The sequence below is a fragment of the Sceloporus occidentalis genome, unplaced genomic scaffold (genome assembly GCF_023333645.1).
Source record: "Sceloporus occidentalis isolate IW3139 unplaced genomic scaffold, rSceOcc1.0.p SCAF_173, whole genome shotgun sequence".
In the NCBI taxonomy this organism is placed as follows: Eukaryota; Metazoa; Chordata; class Lepidosauria; order Squamata; family Phrynosomatidae; genus Sceloporus; species Sceloporus occidentalis.
Window position 1 is genome coordinate 1,836,166 of NW_028317153.1, and position 11,827 is coordinate 1,847,992.

Here is an 11,827-nt window from a genome sequence, read left to right on the forward strand (position 1 = left end):
TAGGTATTGCGACATTCCATAGACAGCCATTTTGTTTTTTCCTTCTCTGGCAATCAATCAATGTATCTTGCCATATACAATGAATGTAGTTGCAAAAATAACCCATAACACAATGTAAATATCGGTTAACTGGGTCAGTATTTTTACAGGGCCATCTTTCAACCAGACCTATCAACCAAAAACATGGATTGATTGATAAGCCGTAAGAACTTTAATGATGACAGGGAAAAAAATGTAAGTGATATTTCTTTAAAAAAAAATAAGATTGGTATTTTCATTATGCGTCTTCAGTGTTTAGAACATGGCATTTCCCACCATGCATCAAGTCTTCTCTTCCTTATTGATGGAGTTTGGATCCTTAAAGACTGGTGTCAACAGGAGATCGTAGGAAGAAGTGCCCAAAATACCACAACAGTTTAGCATAATTGTAGGGAGAAGTGTATGGGGTATGATACGCAAGATATATATATATATTTTTTTTTTAAAAAGGTAAAAGCCATCAATTTCCACTCCGTAATACCACATCACGAAAAAGAAGAAAAAAAACCCCCAGAAGAATAGTTGTTGAAAAAGTAAACAAATCCCCAGAATAAACGATTAATTATATTCTAATTAAATAGAACAAATATTCTGAATAAGCAGAAGTTGTCACATGATGTCATCATGGTAAGCAGTGAGCTCATGACATTGCCGCCAGTACATGGCTGTGTAACTATGGCAAGATTTGAATTTTAAAATATATTATGTTTTAGAATTTCTTAAAATCATTTTTAAGTACATCAAAAGCTGCTCTGGATCCTGAGTATTAATTAAATTCTACCCTTTTTCCGTTCCATAACGAGAATAAAAAAATCAGTCTTTTATCGCTTTACAAAAGACCGCAACATCTTTTATTGTCGGCCTTCGGGAAAGTGACCCTTCCAATTATTAAAAAAATGTTAATTCAATACCGTTTATACCGAAACTACAAAGAAGATTGGATACAAAGTAAATTTTTTATTCATGGAAATGTAAAAAAAAAGTGTATATATAATTGTACTTGTAATACAAAAAATGGTTATATAAAATTTATATTGCGCTAACAGAAGAAAAGAAACATTAAACTAAAAATCCAAAATTATGTAATGGGAGATGTAATTTGTGGTAAAAATAAACATTTTAAATGTATTTAAATTATTGGTAAAGTATCGAAATCTCTCACTCTTGCCAATAAAGCTCATTGACTCTCGTATAACTTTATCAGTATAAATGCTGGAGCTAATGTCTCAACGTTATGCAGTTACCCTGGAAACCAGGCCTCTAATTAGTCTTTACAAATATTATCCAATGTGGGGTTATTGACAAAAATAAATTCTTGTGCAGCCAATTGTATTGACCAATCGACGGGAACATACAAAGCATTGGTTGCTATGGTAACAAGACCCTTTTTTTAAACTTTCCCCCTAGAATCACTTTTTTTTTTTATGCATAACACAAAATTTGCTCAAAACCGGATTTTCACATTAACCAGCATTGTGTCATAAGTATGTTTTCTTGTAACGGTCTTGTCTGTTTTAATCACCGTACATCATTTTGGGGTAACAAATAGAATAATTTTTTTCTAATTTCAAAATGTAATTAATTTGTTTGGTCGTCTAAGTGGAAGGGGAAAAGAGAGAAATATATGTTTTCATAAATAATGGATTTTTTTGTGGGGGGAAAAAAAGCACAGTTTAGGAAACACGTGAAATAACATAAAACTTTGTTTTGTTCTAATTATTCTATTAGAGTTAATAATAATAATAATAATATTTTACGCAGGTTGTCGTTAACCCTGATATGAATGTATCACTTTGTGGAATGGGTAGTTTTTTATGCAGTGAAATTGATACAGATAAATCAATTCCGTCTGTAAAAGGGGCAGATTAATTGTCCATTCACTTCTTAAACTTGGAATTTTTGACTGCGTTGGATTAATTTATATGTATTCTCAAAATTTCATAATTCTGGAGGTTCATAAAGTCTTTTTTAATTTAGTATTATTTTTTTCTTCCAGGTCATCTAATCATGAAATGTTTTCCTTTTTTTCTGTAAAAAAAAAAAAAAAAGTAAAAAAAAAAGAGGGGAAATAAATAACTTTTTATGCATGTTGTGGTATGAAGCTGTGATATGATAACTGTACTGTCTTGTAACATATGTCCAATTGTCTTTCAATTTTAAAAGCAATGGTCCCCTGATGCAGACTGCAGAAAATTATAATAAAAATGTTAATAAAAAGCAAAACATGCGTTGGTTTGGTTTATGATTTATAATGTCCTTTTCTATTGGCTGAGGTGGTAGCCAGTAAGATGTTGAGGTCATAATGAGTAACATTTTGAGATCATATTAAAATTGGCGAAAGGAGGAAGAAAAAATACTTTGACCTGTGAAACCATAGAACATAGAATCTGCCGGCAGATTGGCCCCATTCGGCCCTTGTCTAGTTTGCCCGTTAAAGACTCTAACCTTAATCGGACGTTGGTCTCGTCTTAGATTCAGGAGCCGTATGCCTGTCCCATGCATGTTTAATACCCTCACTGTAGGCAGATCGGTGCCTCCTTTTCCCTTCAACCTTTTGAAGACATTTAGGCGGCTGTTGGCCAAACCCTACGTGGAGAAAACATAAGCAGCACTAGAGTCCCCAAAAGAAGCTAGAAATACGCCCCCAACATTTGGTTGATGATCATTCCTGGTGGCTGAAATTGCCCAAATTTAAGATCTTCATCAGGAACAGTCCTGGCGCTTTTAGGCCAGCAGCCGATAAATGAAATGCGTTGGCCAATTGCTGGATACATGTTACTGAACGCCACTACATGGCACGGCTGCGTGGATCCAACTGGTGGCTGCTCTCTTAAGGATGGCATTGGCCACAGGAGAGGACATAGAGGTACATGGGGGGCACCACTAGGCCCTGGACCACTAGGCAGTTGCCTAGTGTGTTCAATCACCAGTCTGGGACGGATCTCCACCATATTTCTGTATCAAAACCTTAACAGCATAAGTGTCCGCGTCTAACCGCACATAGACCCATCTTCACAAAGTAACAACCGGACGTGGTATGTTTAGTTTTCTACCAAAATGTTGGCTTGAAAAATATTTCAATGTCTATATTTAGCATATTTTTGGCACCTTTATTAGGGGAAATGGCTCATTCCAGGTGCGTGTTCCCCTTTGTCAGTTTGATTTGGCGTCGAGCGTGATCTATCGCTGTCAATCTATCGAGTTATGCAAATTGTGGCACTCTGCTTCCCGATGCAAAGTTTGTTTTTTCCTCCCCCCGTGAATAGGCTGCAGAACTGATGTTTCACGCGTGAGCTAAACTGATGCTCGATGACATGTTTGGGAACACATACAAATGTTATTATGGCATCTAATTAATTTGTCTAGAGCGCGGCACGGGTGCCTTCTCAGAATTCCAAATTGGAATAGTGCGTGTTTAACTTCATTTATATCCTATATTATATCTTATATTATATCTATTTATATCAGAACTTAAAAGAACCATTTTAAAGGGCCTGATAATAATGAGAGATGTTTGCCTCTAATTACAGGTGTCAGTAAGGAGAGTAGCCGCCTGACAAGTCACCTACTAGAGTTTAGTTTTGACTGTTTTTTTTATTTATTTACTAAAGTTTCAGATTGGCATGTCAAATAAATAAATATAATGCATTGCATGGAACACTCGTGTAAGTAATTTTTCTTTATTATGATACATAATATATATAAATATATATGTGTGTATGTATATATATATATATATATATATATACATGTATTGTATATAAATATGTGTATCTATACTGTATGTGTGTGTGTGTGTGTGTGTGTGTGTATATATATATATATGTATGTGGAGATGTGTATATATACAGTATATACACACACACACACACACACATACAGTATATACATGTATATATTGTACCTAATGCATGCATTTGGTTACCGGGCTCCAGCCCACAGCGCCATCTAGTGCTGATTTAATGTAACTAATGAAACCCATGGTTTAACCCCATAAGAGCCGGGATAGTCTGCATAGGACATTCTTGTGATCAACCCAGTTGCACACAATGGTCAAAGATTAAAAACAGAGTAGTTTTTCAAAGGCCGAGAGGATGTTTGGTGCAAGGATTAAACATCATGGAATCCAAAGTTCAAACAGTGTGTCACATCAAAGCCCGGCAAAGCTCTCGGGGTTTATGTTAATAACCAAAAGCTTTGATTATTTGAACCCTGAATCTGAGGAGGATGATGAGGATGATGATGATGAACCAAGCTCAGGGACAGCAGACAAAAAGGCCATCTGAGTCTTTTAGACGAATAACGGGCAAACTATTCGGGGCAGAATGGGCCTGATCTGCTGGTGAAATCCTTGTTTCAATGTTTCCATCTTCTTCTGCTGGAATGCTTTATGTAACAATTAATACACCTGGATTTGATACATTTGATACATTCTGGCCAAATAAGGTATTATTCCAAGATTGCACGTTTTAAAGAAACTGCAGTAAATTAGGGGCCGGTGGCCAGGTGCGGACATAGTATATTCTAGGCATAGGGTCCGGCAATGAGGGTACGGAAGATCTGCATCTACAGACGTAGAAAGGAGCAGAGCCAAACTAAAAAAATATATTATGTTTCTATACACATTATTGGGGCTTTTAGGGCCGTAGAACCTTGCGATACCCTCATACCCAGCAAACATTCTGACCTCCTAGAAAAGAGGGGCATCAGGGGAGGAGAGAGGGGCAACAGGGAAAAAGGTTTGGGTCACAAAGGCTGGCCAAACTAAAAGAGAGATATTGGGGAGGAATTACATGTGATGGGGAATATATAGATGAAAGTACCCCGGTGCTCATGTATCAGTAACTGTTTCTTAAAGTTTGTCGGTAAGCAAAATATCTCACAGATTTAAAATGTGTTTAAAAAACTTGTTTGCAGATTTGACTTCTGTTTTGCTTCCTATCTTTTATTATAACTGTCAATAAAACTTCTCAATATCCACAAATATTGTTGCTGAGGATCTGACAAGATCTGGAAGACGTTGTAGTTTTAAGGTGATTTTGAGGTTTTTTTAGATCGGTGTTGTAGTAAGATTAGGACAGGCCTGGACTGACCATATGGCATATCTGGCCAATGCCCACCGGGCTACTGGCCAGCAACACCCCACTCCCTGTACTGCTAATGGCTGGATAAACCCGGCCGCACGCTACGTGAGCAAAAAAAACATAACCTGCGGCCCTTCATATCCACCCATCAGCTGCACTTATGCCATCAGAGCCAATCCGGCCCCCGATCTGGGAAATAAATGTCTGATAACAAAAATAATTATTGGCGTCCCTTTATTCTCGGTAACAGGAACGTTACCAGTTTTATTAATTAATTTCAAATGCGAGAGAACATTGTTCATCTTCCCCCATAAAATAGTCATCGTTCTACAGATGAGCAACAAAGTGCTGAACACACAAAGAACGAGGTCTCGTCGAGGAACAAACAAATATTATAGCTGAAAAAAAAACAACAAATATTTTGGATCCAAAACTCCTGCTAATGATTTTGCTACAAAGCATCCTAATGAGCTGTCGAGTGACGCAGTCGGAATACGGGAACATTTTGTGCCGTTTGGCGATAGCCAAATACATGGTTCGGGATGTATAAATTTTGTTAAATATTATCATAATAGTATCAATGCAGAAGATACCTCGGAACCTGGTATTTTCCCCCAAAGCTACCCCACCTGCCTTTTAATACGGGAGAGGCGATTGGATTAAGTCTTGTTTAATGAAGCCGGATAGGTCCTGAGTGGGTAGCTAATGGAACGGACCAAGAGATCAAAGTGCACCTGGAGGCTGCTATATCCCAACCCCCCCTGGGGTAAATGGCAAATACATGTGTATAGTTAATGCCACCAAATGTTGACGCGGGCTCTCCAATCCATCTAGGCTTGTTGCGGTTTATAAGGAAAATGGACAAAACTACATCTTTACCGAGAAATTTCCATATTGGTCCTAGAGAAGAAAATCTATTTCATGAAACATTCTAGGTGAGTTAGGATTCATTGAGTCTAGTAGCTACCGGACCATACTTTTCCATCCGTTGGTTGGTTTTCCAACCTAGGTCAACTAGACCACGGGGTGGCAGCCCGTGCCCCACTTTATTCGGATTACATACCCCTGTTGAGCAATCAGCAGCTCAATGTACCGGGCGGGAGATCTCGTTCTGAAACTTGTCCACTTGCATGAGCCGCGATCCATTCTGGAGGTCTATGCTTCAGCCAGCTCGGACCTCCGCGGTGTCTTTCCCTCTCGCTTCACTACTTTCTAAATTGCAACAGTGACAAAAGAAATCCCCAAAGAGATCGCTAGAGGATACGAAAAGACCCTTTCCCCAGAGTAAATGGAAGAGGTGGGCTCATGATTTGATCTTCATGGTGGACATGGAGAACATCATGGATTCTAGATTCTATGACTAGTTGAGCTGGCGGTTCCCGGAGCCGGATCGACATAACAGTGAATTATTACATTGAAAAATGACCTTTGATGACCTTCCAAACTATTTATATATATATATCTATATATCTATATATCTATATATATATATATATATATATATATATATATAAACAAGTTTGATCCTCATAGGCACCCTGACCATGAAAATAATTTTCTATTTCCGCTTGTGCATATATAAGTCTTAAAAAAAGAAAAAACTGTTTCCTCAAGTTACTTATTTTTTTAAAAAATTCTGCTTTTAGAACACGTTAACTCTGGGATTTATTCAAAGATAATTACGAGAATTCATTGGCCCTTTCATTCATTGGAAAAATATTTCTTCTAAAGAGAAACGGCTTTATTATTCCGGCTGATCTTCCACGTCTTCAAATAACTGAAAATAAAGGTATTTTGTAAGAATAAAATATTTCCGGTGGAGGCCGGTGCACGCCGGCGGTCGAGCCCAAAGTGCTCCATCATGTTAATCCGTCGATCGGCATTTAAGAGGCTTTTGGGAATGTGTTATGGAGACATATGTGCCCTGAATGAATGGTGTCATAAGCTCTTGTGTTTGAACCCCCTATTTACCCATCTGCCTTCGCCCGCGGACGCCCCTTCTCGATCTCGCTATTTTTAGCTCCGATGTAATGAGAGCTTTTAAGAAATGTAATTAAACAGATGGGGCTGTCGAAATGAAACCACGGCACAGCTGGGTAGTAGGTTGAGGGATGCGATAAATAAAGAATCAAATCTTAGCCTTCTTCTGCCTTCCGTCGGAATCCTTTTACCCTTTCTGCTCCGGAACATTGACCGACGCGTGGAGAGACGATGCTTTTATTACCCCTCCCCTGAGCACTTTGTTAACCCAGCGAATGCCGCACAAGGGGCTCGTGTATCCCAAATAATAATATCAGTTTAAAGACGCATAAAGTTATGATTATCACTAGTTTGGGTTTCTTGTGCCAGGTTCTCAAGGTCACACGGTGTGGAGCAGACTGCTTTTTCTGACTTACGTATCAAAATTAAATCCCTGCTTTAATGATGATTTTCATAAGGGCCGACGGCCACACGTACGTCATTAGGCGGCTGTTGGCCTTAAAGTACCAAGGCCCCATACCCATCAGCCCAGCCTTTCATACAACCTTTGTGATCGACTATGAAAGCGCTATTTTTTTTTTTTAAAGTACAATTTTATGGTTTCATACTAATTTGGAATACTAAGTAAAATCAATGGCTCTTACCCTGTAGTTTACCAGCGCGTGACCCGTATCATCTTATGAAATGCAGACTTTACTTAAGGCTTTGTCTTTGCTAGATATGAATAGATGAAAAAAAACACAAAGGGTAAAAACCTTAAAGGGTATCGGTCTGCTATCAATTAAGTGTCCGTGTGATGTTTCGATGAACCGGAATCAAAATAAACCTTCTTTCAAGAACTCATGATTCCATTTGGGAGGACCAAACTGTTGACCCGTCCGACATTTTGGACAGTAACGCCGCATGGCTGTCCCTACTGGCAAAACAGTATAGATTGATACTTCTATGTCTGGTAACCTCGTTTTATTTAATCCAGCAGGAAATCAAAGAAAGTCCGACTTTAGATACTATTATTATAAATCATCATCTTCTGGTGCTCTCGGGAGAATGAAATCTTTTTTTCTTGACAAATTGCGATTGATATAATCTTATAAAAGGAATTAACTTTCCAAGAAACAGTATGAGGACGTTTAAAAGGATTGTTTCGTTTGGAATACTTCTTGTTATGCGGCATTTTACTCATTCTTTACATACTACAGTGGCCAAGGATAGTCAACTTAATAAAAGACAATACTTAGAGGCTACCAAGGCTTCGTTTTGCCAAACCTAAGTGTTATATTTTTGGGTTCTTTTCAGCTAATATTTTAAATAGGTACAGATTTTGCTAAAATTATTTGTAAGGACCTTGATATCCCAGAATCCAGCACTGACCCTGGATGTAAATGTAGTTTGGTTCCCACCAGTAGATATGTTTGACCACAGATGGCTCGAGATAGACGGAAGAGTTCCTTATCATTATTTTTGAAATATGTTTTGAGCATTAAGTGCAGAATTCAGTAATTTCAAGTTGAAAGATGTTTCTTTTGCTAAGCTACATTACAGTAAACTTCTTAGGAAGTTCTAAGGAAGCTTCATCCCAGGACCTTGATGGGTAAGGCCAGTATTGAGTGGATGGGGTTACAACAGGGATAGACAAGGTATTGAACTTGTTGGGGAGTAGAACGAACTAGTTAGGTAGTATGGGGAATTAGGCCAAGCTTAACTCCACTATCCCGACCCAAACCTACTATACTGAGAGCCACTGGGGCAATTATATATTGTTCCCCCTGTATGGGACTGTGTGGTTTCCTACGGTAGCCATTGACCATTGACCATCTTGCAGTCCAGCTGTGAGAAACTGTGAGATTTTATGGGAAAATGCTGAAATCTCAAATAATAAGGGATACATTTTGGAACAGTTTTATTCTTTAGTTGAGATATATATATATATATATAATAATATAGCCCAAAAGAACATTTTAAGTAAACTTTGTGTAATTTTTTTACTTTACTGTAAATTATATCATTATGATTTATAAAATTATTTCCGTTTTAAAATGTGTAATTAGTCAAAGTTTTTCAGAAAATTCCCCCTATAAATCTCAGCAATTAATTACACGCTGACAGTTTGTTATAATTGATATTCCATAAAAGATTTATTATTTAAGAACGATCAGAAACGACTCGGACTTTATTAAAAAAAAAAAAAAATCACCAGTTAAGTTAAAGTTTTCTTTAGAATTTTAGAACTTGTGTACATTGTAACTTTTCAAATGGTAAATAGTAACTGTTTAATGGCCTGTCACACAGATTCAATCGTGGCAATAAGAAGGTTTTAATAACAGTCTTTATGGAAACCATGACTTGTCAGGTGGAAAAGATATTCAGAATGAAGTCACCTGAATTCAAGCAGGGGTTCCAGCTGTGATATAGCAGGGCGAAAAGCACCAGTCAGTATGTTAAAGGAGAATATGACCCTGAACATTTACCCATTTACCGGAGACCCTGAGATTGGGGTAAACCCCCCGATCCCCTGATCCATTAAGCCCCGATCCCCCTAACCTTTTTCATTTGACAACTCAGGGGGTTTCTTGAATATTGAATTTGATAAATGACTTTTTACATATCTTTTAGAAAATCATAGGTCTATGCTTCGAAGGCGCCATTATTCCAGCTTCCAACAAAAATAAATAAATAAAATCGTACTCTACAAACAGCCCCCTTTATTTTTTATTTAAACCAATGCCCCCTGTAAGGTTGTATTTCTTATTGAATGGCGAAGACGAATTACCCGACGGCCGTCTGCTCTACGCGGTGATACCGCAGGCAAGCAATCTCTCTTGTATCTGCTAATTTCCAGGGTGTTAGAACGATATTAATCTGATTAGGACAGCCCACCTGAATTATTTAGTTCTCAGCAAGGAATCATAGGATAGCATAGCTTCTATCATTACAGCAAGTCGCTGTAAAATATTGATAGCGATAGATGTTCTTACTTGTCTGTAACTCGAATAGGGATTAGTAAGTGAACCCAGCGAGCTGATACTGGGAATACGATCAGGATACAAACTTCAGGATTGCATCTAATTAGGAATTTGGTGCTATTCTGAGAAAAAGAGGCACATTTATTTGTACATTTATAAAAAATGTATATGGAGGTGACCTTATACTCATGTTTACCAAAGGCATTTTATGGGGGTTTTTTTTCTCTCTCCCTTGAGGGGTTAAATTTTTGATTATTTAATACAAATATTACATTTTAAAAATAAAAATTGACCCTTGGTAAAAAAAAAAAAAAGTATGTGAAATAGCAGATTATAAAACTTAATAAGGGATTGGTTGACCCCAAGCCTTCATGTGTTTATATGCACTATAAGGAGGAAATTGGTGGGCGGGACCATCAGAAGACAATATGGCGGATTTGAATAATATGGTAATGTTAATTGTAACAGGGATTTATCGAACAACAAGAATAAGTTTGCTTTTCCTTTTTTTATAGGATTTATTTTCTATGCTAAACACAACTCTGTTTTTTCATTTAAGTATAATAGATGTTATTTTCTTTTTTCTTTTTTTTAAAAAAACATTTATACACACTACAAGGAGGAAACTGGTGGGCGGGATCATCTGAAGCCAATATGGCAGATTTGAAGAGTATGGTTATGTTAATTTGTAATAATTTTGATATTTTAATTTTATAAAGTTTTTTTTCTAAGCTAGATACAATTGTGTTTTTCTATTGAAAAAAAAGAATGATTTGAAATGTTATTTTCATTTATGAGCCGTCATTGAAAAAATAATTTGTTTATGTAAATATTGTATGCGTTCCATGGCTGTGACTGTCAGCGTGGAATGACACTTTGAATATTAAAATGACACGAACTTTTATTAAATAGCTGATCGTTGTCCACAATGCAAACTCTGAAACCTATTAACATTGCATAGAAATTTATATTCTGATGAGGTGCAGGACTCGGGCTGAAAGGTATTAAGCCAAGCAAGAAAAATTTGGATTTAGTCAATAAAAATTAAATGGCGTTTACGGGATGTTATTAGGTGAGATAATTAGGAACCTGAAGTCATTATTTTCCTGTAACTCCAAGGAGAAATCTTAACATATGTAATTACTGATAACGAATACTTTTTTTTTACCATACGATAAGCCACGTACCGGAAAGGAGGCAGACCGGCTAGGGTATTGGAACGTTTAAACTGGGCTGCTGGCTAACGCTAGGGCTCTTTGGCAGTACAGGTAACCCATACCTGCCAAATGTCCCTGATAGTTTGGTCAGTCCCTCTGCGGCACCCAATGTAAAATTGTGAACCAGTGCAAAAAAAAAAGAAAAATAAGTAAATTAGGTAAAAAAAGAAATTCCTCAAGCACCACAGGATACGGTCCGTCCAAAGCAAACCAATGGATCAATAAAAGGGGTGCAAAAACAGAGGCAAAATAAATACAATATTGATGAAGTATCATCAGAACACCAAAAATGGTGGCGCTAAATAGACCAACTTACAATATTGATAAAGTACTTATATTGGTAATTTAATTAGACTACCATTACAATACTCAATAAATATTAGATATAATTACATTAAAAAAAAACACACAATTATTGGATAGGTTCGTTCCAGAAAATAATGATGATAAAATGTTAAAAACACAATAAAAATAAAACATTACAAACATTGTAGTGCAGATATGTAACATATATTCATAGAAATATATTAATAGCTTTGCGTAT